General features: G+C 32.9%; 1 non-coding gene across 1 annotated transcript; it reads left to right on the top strand.

Annotated features, from left to right (window-relative positions):
• Window positions 1-1,070: 1,070 nt before the first annotated feature.
• On the top strand, window positions 1,071-1,230 carry LOC136309651 (U1 spliceosomal RNA). Its single transcript, XR_010726343.1, has one exon. It is a non-coding gene; the product is annotated as a U1 spliceosomal RNA (small nuclear RNA).
• The last annotated feature ends 11,711 nt before the right edge of the window (window positions 1,231-12,941 follow it).

Below are 12,941 nucleotides of genomic sequence, written 5' to 3' on the forward strand. Positions count from 1 at the left end.
AATATCTTATAAGTGTGCAGAACTTTCCAATTAAATGTAATATCAATGTTGATTTAACACAAACATATCTTAAATGTAGTCTCCTTAAAATATAAGTTAAATATTTGAATTTGACTTACAAAAAAACTTTATATAAAATGAATTATTGTTGTATCTAGCAAATGAAACATTCCAACATATGTCAGTAGACATATTATATTAAGGAGCACATTAGTTTTAGTAAATTTAAAATATTGATTTTCACATAAAATATTTTCTTAGCACCTAAAATTATCTTGTTAACAACATTAATATAATAATATTCTCATGCTTTATCTTTTTAAATGTAAATTGATAACAACCAACCTTTATTGGAAGATGGAAAATCATTAGTAAAGATCAAATGATTGGTTTATTTCTATTCTGTAGGTAAATATATTCATGATTACACCATTGCATAGAACAGTAAAGAATGAATACTGTGTGACCTAGGTACTGACCTACAAAACCCAAACACCCAAATCCTTATAGAATTGAACATAATAATTTAAAGTTAATAATTTAAAGCTTTGTATCTTTTGCACATTTTTTTGTTTTCTTTTTCTTTTTTTCTTTCTTTTTTCTTTTTTTAAAATTTTATTTCTTTTGCACATTTATAATGTCTACAATGTAACTTAAGATTTTTTTGTCCTTAATCTAAAATATAGTTTCAGATAAAATGATCAATATTTGGTAATATAAGTTGTATTGACTAATGTTGATTCTCCCACATGAAAAGCAACATTTTCATATACATACATAAAAATCTATGTTTAACTAAAGGAAAGCAACAATTTTCAACTTTTTCCATCTCATGGCACACACACCACTAATTACTAAAATTCTTCAGCACACCAAAAATCACTTTTTGCCAATCTAAGAAAAGAATAGGTACAGTTTTTATTCATTCACACCAAATAATTAATGTGTTGGCTGTTATTTTCTGATTTGACAATCTAAGGGGTGCCACTAACTAAATAGTCAGGTATTGCATGTTATAAGAATTCTTGCAGCACACCCACTGAAAATCACTGCCATAAAGAATCAAGTTGATACTAACCTGGCAGGGGAGAGACAAAGATCACGAAGGTCATTTTCCCAAGGTGAGGCTCCCCCATTGCAGATTTGATGACCCATCCTATTTTCCCCAGATGTGAAAAAACTCAACTGCACAGTTTTTGGTAGTGGGAACTGTGTTCATGCTCTCCCCTAAATAAAAAAAAGAAAGGTTTGAGTTATTGAACCTCAACAATGTCTGTGGTGGTAAGAATAAAGTTTAACCAACCTTACCTGTTGAAGTAAGAGCTCAATGGATCTAGTCAAAACAGCATAGAGTATAATGGTTAAAATGACAGTCATGTAACAGATTGACTAGAATCATAACTCAGCTTCACTGCTGATTAGATGTGTATCTCTGGATATTTCACTTAAATTTTACCTATAAAATGTACTTACTTCATTTTTTCTTTTATTTTCCTTGCCCAAAGTGCTATATCAGAAAAAAAAATAAATTGTTTTGAAATGTGTCTGAGATTTTACTGCCCGTTTTCTTCTAGAATTTTTATAGTTTCTTATCTAACAATGTCTTTAATTCATTTTAAATTTATTCTTGTGATTGGTGTAAGAAGGTGGTCCAGTTTCACTATTTTTATGTATCTATCCAATTTTCTCAAAACTGTATATTGAATAAATTATCTTTACCCCATTTTATATTTTTGCCTCCTTTGTCAAATATTAATTGGTTATAAAAGCCCTGAATAGACACTTCTCCAAATAAGACATGCAGATGGCCAATAGACATAAGAAACAATGCTCAATGTCACTAACCATTAGACAAATGCAAATTAAAACCACAATGAGATAGCACCTCAAATCTGTCAGAATGGCTCTCATCAATAAATCAATAAACAACAGTATTGGGAAGGGTGGAGAGAAAAGGGAACATTTGTGCACTATTGATGGGATTGCAGATTGGTGCAGCCACTATAGAAAGTAGTATGAAGTTACCTCAAAAATTAAAAATGAAACTGCTTTATGACCCAGAAATTTCACTTCTAGGAATATAGCCAAAAAATTTGAAACAATAATTCAAAAGGATTATGCACCACTATATTAATTGTAGTGTTATTTATAATAGCCAGTGTTTGGAAGCAGCCCAAGACCAATCAGTAGATGAGTGAATAAAAAAGGTGTAGGTGGCCCTGGCCAGTTGGCTCAGTGGTAGAACATCAGCTCGGTGTATAGATGTCCCAGGTTTGATTCTGGTCAGGGCACAAAGGAGAAGCAACCATCTGCTTCTCCACCCCTCCTTCTCTTTCTCAACCACTCTTTTCCTCTCCCACAACCATGGCTAGATTGGAGCAAGTTGGCACAGGGTGCAGAGGGTGGCTCCATAGCCTCGCCTCAGGTGCTAAAACAGCTCAGTTGTTGAGCAATGGAGCAACAGCTCCAGATGGGCAGAGCATCACCCCATAGTGGTCTTTTTTGCTCATCTAAGCCTGTAATGATATGAATTTCCCTCTTATTACTGCTTTTGCTGCATTCCAGATATTCTGATATGTCGTGTTGTCATTTTCCTTTGTCTGTATATATCTTTTGATCTCTGCTTTTATTTCTTCTTTGACCCAGTTGTTTTTAAGAAGTATGTTGTTTCATTTCCACATTTTTGTGGGTTTGTTTATTTCTTTTTTGAAGTTGAATTCTAGTTTTAGAGCTTTATGGTCAGAGAATATGCTTGGTATAATTTCAATCTTTCTGAATTTGTTGGTGTTAGTTTTGTGTCCCAACATATGGTCAATTCTTGGAAATGTACCATGTACACTGGATAAAAATGTATATTCTGACATTTTGGGATAAAATGTCCTGTAGATGTCTGTCATATCCAATTGTTCTAGTGTTTTGTTTAAGGTCAATATTTCTTTATTAATTTTCTGTTTTGATGAACAATGTAGAGCCATCATTGGTGTATTGAGATCTCCAACTATGATTGTATCTTTGTCAGATTTTATTTTTAGATCAGTTAGTAGATGTCTTATATACTTTAGTGCTCCTTGGTTTGGTGCATATATATTAAGAAGTGTTATCTCTTCTTCATTTAATGTCCCCTTTATTATTATGAAATGAACATCTTTGTCTCTGATTACTTTTGCTGTCTTATAGTCAGCATTGTTAGATATGAGTATGACTACACCTGCTTTTCTTTGGATATTATTTACTTGGAGAATCATTTTCCAGCCTTTCACTTTGAGTCTGTTTTTATCTTTGTAGCTTAGATATTCTTCTTGAAGGCAGCATACAGTTGGATTTTCTTTTTTTGATCCACTCTGCTACTCTGTGTCTTTTTATTGGTGAGTTCAATGATTTTACGTTTAATGTAGTTATTGACACTTGAGGGTTTCCTATTGCCATTTTATATAATGCTTTCTGATCGCTGTATTTCTTGTTTGGTTCTCTTTTATTTTTCAGTCATTTTTTTTGTTTTGTTGTATTTTATACCTTTTTCCTCTGTTTCTTCTTTTTTTAAGCCATCTGTTTCAGTAGTGGTATTTTCAAGGGTGGTTACCATTAGGTAATTAAAAGAATATATCTCATATTCATTGTAGTTCATTATCTCATGAGTGCTTCTGCACTACATTCTCATTTGTTATTGCTAATTTTTGTCCGTCACTTTTTTGTTTTTTGTTGCCACAGATTATTCTTGTTTTTATTGTGCTCTTGTTGGAGCTTTTACTTGTAATTTTGTTTTTTTTTGTTTTTGTTCTTTGTATCTGCTTGGATAATCCCTTCAGTATTTCCTGAAGTGGGATTTTCTGGTGATAAATTCCTTCATCTTCTCTATATTTGTGAATTTTTTTATTTCCCCTTCATATTTTAAGGAAAGCTTTGATGGATATAGTATTAAAATTTCACTTCTTAATCTGTAAAAGAATCCTATAAAGTGTCTAGAGTATAGTGGTTCTTATTGTTAGGTATCCCACATTCTTTCTAAAGTGAGAGTAGAGGAGATACAGTGACAGACTTCCACATGCACCCTGTCCAGAATCCACCCAGCAAACACAGTCTGGAGTGGATATGCTGCCCTCCTAGGGCCAAACTTAAAACCGAGCTATTTTTTGCACCTGAAATGGAAGCTCCATGGAGCCATCCTCGGTGCCCAGGTCTACATTCTTGAATCAATTGAGCCATGGCTATGGGAGAAGGATAAAGAGAAAAAGTGAGAAGAAGGAGGGGAAAGGATGTAGAAGCAGTTGGTCACCTTTTCTGTGTGCCCTGACCAGGAGTCAAAACCAGGACATTCACATGTTGGGCCAATGCTCTACCACTGAACCAACTGGCCATGATCACCCCACATTTATTTTTACAACAAATTTGTTAAATTAGACAGATAATTATTATATATTAGTTGTAGATATAAAGAATTAATGGTTGAATATCATGCCAAATTACTTATTAGTTTAGATAAGACAAAAGAGAACTAAAATTTATAGTCTAGTGCTTAGAACACTGATTTTGAAAACTGATGTATAGGTTCATACCCTATCTCTATCCCTTATTAACTGTGTGACCTTGGCCTTTATCTATCTGTGCATATTTATTTTATTTATAAAGTACTAAATAAATGCTTCTGACGTCAGAGTTCTTTTGGGAGTTAAATAAACTAATATATAAAAGATATTCAAATAATCAGGCTTAAGCTAAGCATTATAAAACCATTACTTTATTTCTAACTATCCTCAATGCATCAGAACTATAGTGTTATGCTACTGAATTATTATAATAATTTTAGACATAATTTTCTTCATTAAAGATAAGTAGATATGTAAGTAGGTAAATGGACAAATGGATGAATGAATGGATGGAAGGACTGACAGACAGGTCATTAAGTAGCTTGCTCATGTTCCCATAGCAGAAAGAGAAAAATAATTTGAAATTAACAAAATAGAGTTATCAGATACTTAATTTAAAAGTGTCATTAATTTAAGATACATGCCTGGAGAGTGTGGCAAATAATATTTGATAGATTTTTTAAGACCTTAGTAAAATAATAAAAAAGATAACCTGAAATATGCATAAAATACATAATTTGCAAAAAATATAAGTCTGTGGTTTGAAAATCAGTGTCTATTACTAAGGTAGTATGATCTTTAGTAAAATGTAAAACCAGGTTTGACTCCTTGAACTACCACATTCTATCAAATTATTTTTACCTCCACCTCATTATCCTTACCTTACAGGATCATTGTAAAGAAAACAAATAATATATGTAAATAATCTAAGAAATATGATGTTGAATGTGTGTAAAATAGTATTTTCTGTACAACTTTATTTAAATTCACACTTTATTTTAGTCCGTATAACACCATAAATATATGTCATGTGTTTGGACTAGGGACAAAAAAATAAATTAAAAAAATTAATAAACAGAAATTTCCTTTAAAAGAAAGCTTTCACACCTGATGCTAACCTGAAAGCACAAGACAAGAAACTTTTTATATGCAATAGCTGTTCCCAAATTTCTTTTCTCCATGCAAGAATTTCTTCTCCTTTGTTTTAGTTGACATGCACGTAATTCACTATATATACAGATGCTAGATTTCAATACCTGTTGTTCCCTAGTGAATTCATTTTTGCTAGATAAATATCTAGCTGACTTTTTGTTTGTGATCAACAATTTCATTGGTATATGAGGTTATTACTTCAAAGAAATGTAAAGTAAATAAAGCAAATGCATAAACTTTATCTTTGGCCTTTATCTACCCTTCCTTTACAATCTACTTAATAACCTGTGATGACTTTGATGTCTTTTTAAAATTAAATTATATTGGGGTGACATTGGTTAATACAATCATATAGGTTTCAAGTGAACATTTGTATGATACTTCATCTGTATACTGGATTGTGTGCCCATTACCCAAATTCCAACCATCTTCCAACACCACAGATTTGGTCCCTTTAACCCCAACTATCAGCCCACACCCTTCCTTCTGTTAACCACAATGCTATGTTTATGTTTATGAGTCTCAATTTTATATCTCACATATAAGTAAAATCATATAGTTCTTAGCTTTTTCTGACTTATTTTGCTTCCCATAATATTCTCAAAGTTCATCCAAGTTGTTTCAATACACATATTTTCTCCATCCAATCCTTTATCAAAAGATACGTTGGTTATTTCCATGTCTTGGCCACAGTAAATAATAAACATGAGTGTGCATATGTCTTTGAGAATAAATGTTTTAGAATTTTTTAGTTAGATACCCAAAAGGACTGCTGGGTCTTATGGTAACTCTATTCTTAACTTTTTGAGAAACCTCCAGACTGTTTTCCATAGTGGTTATAACAATCTACATTCCCACCAGCAGTGAATGCAAGTACTCTTTCTCCACAGTGTCCCCAACACTTATCATTATCTGTCTTCTTGATAATAGCCATTAAAACAGGTGTGAGGTGGTGTCTCATTATAGTTTTCAATTGTATTTCCCTAATAGCTAGTGAAGTTGAGCATCTTTTTATATATATTTTGGTCAATTGTATTTCTCTTCTTGGGAGAGGTGTCTGTTCAGGTTGTTATCTTCAAATACTTCTCATTCATTCAGTTCCCTTTTGTTTTATTGTCAATTTCTTTTACAGTGCAGAAGCTTTTTAGTTTAATATATTCCCATTTATTTATTTTTGCCATTACTTCCCTTGCCTTTGGGATCAAATTCTTTTTGCTCTCCCAAGAGAAAATGACCTTCAATTTTATATTCACAACAATCCATTTATGTATACTGTCACTCAGGAATGTATTTTGCAGAAGCATACTCCTAATCACAGTCACTTTATATAGCTGATCAAAAGTATAAAAGCATAGGTGGAACATAACTTATGAAAGAACATTTGCAAACCCTATATAATAGAGCAAGTAATATGATACGAGACATTAAGTTAGCTAAACCTCAGAAATAACATTATCATTTTTCACTTATAATGCATTAAAATACACAAACAAATAAGATAACTTTTCCCAAGTTTTTTTGTAGTATATTTCCACACCCCAATGAAATGTTTTTCCTCAGTGGCCCCATGAGTGACATGCTAGAGCAGGCTTGATTCCTGGGTGGTTGTTATTGAATTTGATTTATGTTTACACCTTTCTTTGTGAAACGTTTGCTTCTTCTAGAGATAGATCAAATGTGTTGCTTCTCCCACTAGTACATTTTACTGTATCAAAGTAGCAGAGGAATGTGATGTCTTGAAAACTTCATACAGATCTTCAGTTTTAATGTCAAAAGTAGAAATCCCATCTGCTACTTCATTCCACATCTCATATATCTGTTAGAGGAATAAAAAATAAAATAATTTGGTGGTGATATTTTTTTATGAAAAGTACCATAAAAGTGAGAACACAATATAGCTATAATTGCAATTATTTCCTATGTCCCCCTCTTAACTATTGAATTCAATCAATATTTGCTGAGAACCTATTATGCACAGAATGTTGAGTATGCAAGAGAAGTAAATGATTAATAAATAGTATGCTTTGAAAAAATTATCCAAATAATAAAAAAAATGTAAAACCTTTACCTTTTTTTGTGTGTGTGTGACAGAGACAGAGAGAAAGAGAGTCAGAAAGAGGGACAGATAGGGACAGACAGACAGGAAGGGAGAGAGATGAGACGCATCAACTTTTCGTTAGGCACCCTAGTTGTTCATTGATTGCTTTCTCATATGTGCCATGACCGTGGGGCTACAGCAGACCAAACAACCCCATGCTCGAGCCAGTGACCTTGGGCTCAAGCTGGTGAGCCTTGCTCAAACCAGATGAGCCTGTGATCAAGCTGAAGACCTTGGGGTTGTGAACCGGGGTCCTCCACGTCCCAGTTTGACACTCTATCCACTGTGCCACCACCTGGTCAGGCTAAAACCTTTTTCAAGGTACACTATGCCTTTAAGTTCTCCCTCCAATGTATAATTGGAAAAGATATAAGTGCAGGAAGAAAAATTAATATAATCCATTGTGGGCCAAAGAACCACATACAACAATGGTTTTTGTATTATATGCTATGTGCTAACAAAGGGAGAAAACATTGACAGTTGACAATTATGTGGATATTGATTAACGTGATATTGTAATATTGTCATATTATATTAATGCCTCTCCTTCGTTTAAAGAAGAGGGTATTTCACATTTTTTCAGGGTTTTAAAAAACTTTTGTTTGTAGGATATCAACTAGATATATAAAAATATGCCTTTGTTTTGCTAAATGATTCATATGAGCATTCTACTTGGCCCACAGATCACTATACTTTATGGGGCCCCAAACCAACAGGCCATATTAGAAAATGTTTAGTAAACTGTGGCTTAATCTCTACTTTTGAGGCCTGACAACCCAAATGACCCTTTTGACTTGTAAGTTCCATTACTGACTTTTGCCAACTCAAGTGTCTGGCAAAGTGAGGAACCTTCTTCTTAGTGTCAGACTGTTGCTTTACTGCTACTGCTACTTGATACATGTCTTTGGAGATGGGTGGTTTCCCATTTCTTACATGGACAACTAGAGATGACTGGAATTGGATATTTCCTTTCCTCCAGGTCAGTAAGGTTCTGATAAAATCCAAGTACCTTACGCTCTGGTTACTTAGTTTCCCCTGAGAGCAGGCCTCCTTCAGAGCGCTACGGTATATTTATAAATGGTTTCTTTTCCCTTACCCTGCTGGGAGCAATATGGGATTGTTCACCAGCATTTACTGTGAGATCCTGGTAAAGCCCCTGAACATAAATTTTATAATATTGTTGGGATCTCACTTATGACTGGGTCCCCCTGGACATTTTAACTCTCAGATTTGCCTAAACGGAACCTCCAGAAATTCATTAGTCACAGTTCAGATATTTCTCTACAGCACTGGTCCCTTCAGTCCTTTCCACTTGTTTGAGTGTCTGGTCAGGTGAACTGATTCTGGCTTAGGCTGGCCCTCCAATCCTGGGGGTAGCTGTTTGCCCTCTGTCCTTACTGTTCCCATGGTTCTAAGAAAAGCTTTTGATATTTCAGTCTGTTCAACTTTTTACTTGTTAAGATAGAGTGGCAACTTTCAAGCCCTTATTTGCAGAATTAACTGGTGGAAATTTTGGCAGACAACTTTGAAAATGAATAATGGCATACACAGTTTGCATTAAAACTAATAGATATCATATGATTCTCCAGTCACATGTTGGCATGGGGTCAAAACAGATTCAATGACTAAAAAGGTGGTAAGGGCCAAGTAAGTTTCACTTGTTGAATGTTAATGTCAAATGGAAAAGCAGACAACCTGCTTTCAGCATGGCCTTTGCTTTACATGAAAAAGCAGCAGTTAGTTATGAGGTGTGACCTTCTTTCTCAACCCAAATCTCTAAGCAAATACATTGTCTCAATGAAAACATCAATTCACAGAGGTTTACCCAAGTTGGTTTTGTTCATTGATGTTTCAAATAAGCTGAAACCCAATAGTTGGCAATGGGATGCTGCTCACTTTTAATCTCAGTGGCAGCTACATGGAAATGAAAGTGGGGTGTTTGCTTCATTCAGTGGGCAGAATCAAGGGCATGCTTTCATGCTCTTTAAAATACTTTGCATGTTTGAATGGATATATTTGTACTGACCTTGGGCTACTGCCATTGGCCGATCTGGTATAATGGCAGAATAAATATACCGTTCTTTGGGGCCATATAAATACTATGCAAGCAAGGCAAGGATGCTTCAGTGAACAAAACAGGGTTGCTTGTACAATCATAAATAAATATTTTCAAATTTGAGGGGAGAGATACTCAGGAAAGGAATTGCTAGATCATTCTTAATTTTTTGAGGAACCTCCACACTATTTTCCCAGTGGTTGTACTAGTTTGCATTCCCACTAGCAGTGAATGAGGATTCCTTTCTCTTCATAACCTCTCTAACACTTGTTATTTGTGTTATTTATAACAGCTATTCTAAATGGTTGTTTCTCCTTATAGTTTTGATTTACATTACCCTAATAGCTAGTGAAGTTGGTCATCTTTTAATATACATGTTGCCTATTTGTATATCTTCTTGGGAGAAGTGTATCTTGCCCATTTTTAAATAAGATTGTTGCTTTGGTGTTGTTTGCAAACATTCTCTTCCATTCAGTTGGTTGCCTTTTTCCTTTCTTGATATAGTCTCATTCATTTATTTTTGCTTTTACTTCCTTTACCTTTGAGGTCAAATTCATAAAATTCTAAGATCAAGGTTCATAAGTTTAGTACCTATGCTTTCTTCTATGTTTCAGTTCTTAGGTCTTTGACCTATCTGGGGTTAATTTTTGTGTATGGTGTAAGATAGCAGTCCAGTTTTATTTCTTTGCACATTGCTTTCCAATTTAACAAGCATAATTTATCAAAGAAGCTCTCTTTCCTTCATCATTTGTTTTTCGTCTCTTTCTCAAAATTATTTATCCATATACACTTGGATTTGTTTCTGGGCTCTCAATTCTGTTCTATTCATCTGTGTGTCTATTTTTCTGCCAATACTATGTTGTTTTGATTATTATTATTTTAGTATAATTTGAAGTCATGGTGTGTGATAATCCTGGCTTCATTCTTTTTTCTCAGGGTTGTTTTGGTCATCCTGAATTTTGTGGTTCCATACAAATTTGATAAGTTTTTTTGTTCTATTTCTTTCAAAAATGCCTTTAGGATTTTGATAGGGATTGTATTAAACCTGTATATTGCTTTGAGTAAAATGGCCATTTTAACTATGCTAATTATTTCAATCCATGAATACAGAGTATCTTTCTGTTTCTTTGTGCTTTCTTCAATTTATTTTAATAATGTATTTTAGCTTTTAGTGTATAGGTCCTTCACATTCTGTGTTAAGTTTATTCCTAAGATTTTATTATTTTTGTTGCAATTTCAAAAGAAATTACTATTTTTACATTTTTAAAATGTCACTGTTAATACATAAGATTGCATCAGATTTTTGTACATTGATTTTTTTTATCCTGCAATTTTACTGTACTAGTTTATTTTTCTAATAATTTTTTGGTGGAGCCATTAAGGTTCTCTATATAAAAATTATGTGGTGTGCAGAAAGTGACAATTTTACTTCTGTATTTCCAATTTGGATGTCTTTTATTTTTTTCTCTTGCCTAATTGCTCTGGCTAGAATATCCCATACTATGTTAAATAACAGTGATGAGAGTGGGCATTCTTGTCTTCCTCTGGAGTTAGAGAAAACACTTTCAGTTTTCAACACTGGGTATGATAGTAGCTGAGAATTTGCCATATTTAGATTGTATCATGTTGAGGTACTTTTTTTCTATACCCATTTTTATTTAATGGTTTAATCATAAATAAACAGTGTATTTTGTCAAATGCTTTTTCTGTATTTAGTCACATGACCATATGATTATTGTCTTTTATTTTGTTAACATGGTGTACCACATTGATTGATTTATGAATTTTGAAGCATCCTTAAGCCACTTAAATGAGTTTCATTATCTTTTTCATGTATTTTTATATTCAATTTACTTGTATTTTGTTCACATATTTTGTATCTGTAATCATCAGGAGTTTGGTTGGCACTTTCCGCTTTTGTGTGTTATCTTTGCCTAGTATCAAGGTTAAAATTGGCCTCATAAAAATGAGTTAAGAAGTTTTGTTTCTTCTTCAATTTTTTGGAAGATTTTGAGAAAGATTGGTCTTAAATCTTATTTGAATGTTTGGTGAAGCCATCTGGTCCTGGATTTTTACTTTTTGGGGGAATTATCAATGATTGTCTCAGTTTCCTCACTACTGATTTATCTGTTTAGGTATTTTCATGATTCAGTCTAGGAAAGTTATATATTCTAAGAACTTATTCATTTCAATAGGTTATTGAATTTGATTATATAGTCTTTCATAGTATTCTTATATGATCCCTTGTATTTCTGTAGTGTCTAATAAAACTCATTTTTCATTTTTATTTTACTTGAATCTTTCCTCTTTCTTCCTTAGTGAATATAGCTAGAGGTTTGTCAAGTTTATTTTTTTCAGAGAATCAGATCTTTGTTGCATTAGATTTTGTATTATTTTTTTATTTTCTATTTTATTTTGGTCTAATTTTTATTATTTCCTTCATACTGCTGAATTTGGGTTGCAATTCTTTTTCTTTTTCTTTAAGGTGTAAAATTAGGTTGTTTATTTGGGATTTTTCTTGTTTCTTGTGAAAGGTCTGTAATGATATAATCTTTCTTCTCATTACCACTTTTGATGCATCACTAAAGTTTTTAATATCATAATGTCATTATTATTTGTATCTATGTATCTTTACATCTGTCTTTTTCTTTTTTGACCCAGTATTTCTTTCGTATCATGTTGTTTAATCTCTGCATATTTATGTTTCTTTCTGCTTGTTTTTTGAAGTTGATTTTCAATTACAAAGTACTGTGATCTGAGAATATGCTTGGCATGATTTCCATCTTCTTAATGTGTTGAGGCTAGTTTTGCATCCAAATACATGGTCTACTCTTAAGAATGTTCCAGGTGCATTAAAGAATGTATAATCTGATGTTCTGGAAGGAAGGCTCTGTAAATGCCAATTATGTAATTATGTCCATTTGGTCTAATATGTCTCTTGCTTGATTGTGCTGGCTAGAACTTCCAGAATTATGTTGAATAAAAGTGGTGAGAGTGAGCATCTTTCTCTTACTCCTGATTTTAGAGAAAAAGCTTTTTATTTTTCAACATTGAGTATAATATTGGCTGAGCATTTGTCATAAACAGCCTTTATTATGTTGAATTACTTTCCTTCTATATCTGTTTTATTAAGTTTTTTAATCACAAGTTGACATTGTATCTCATCAAGTGTTCTTTTGGCAACTATCGATAAGATTTATTATTTTTATTCTTTGTATTGTTAATGTGGTGTATTATATTGATTTTCATCTTCTTAAATTTGTGTGGCTAG

The sequence above is a fragment of the Saccopteryx bilineata genome, chromosome 6 (assembly GCF_036850765.1).
Source record: "Saccopteryx bilineata isolate mSacBil1 chromosome 6, mSacBil1_pri_phased_curated, whole genome shotgun sequence".
NCBI classification, from domain to species: Eukaryota; Metazoa; Chordata; class Mammalia; order Chiroptera; family Emballonuridae; genus Saccopteryx; species Saccopteryx bilineata.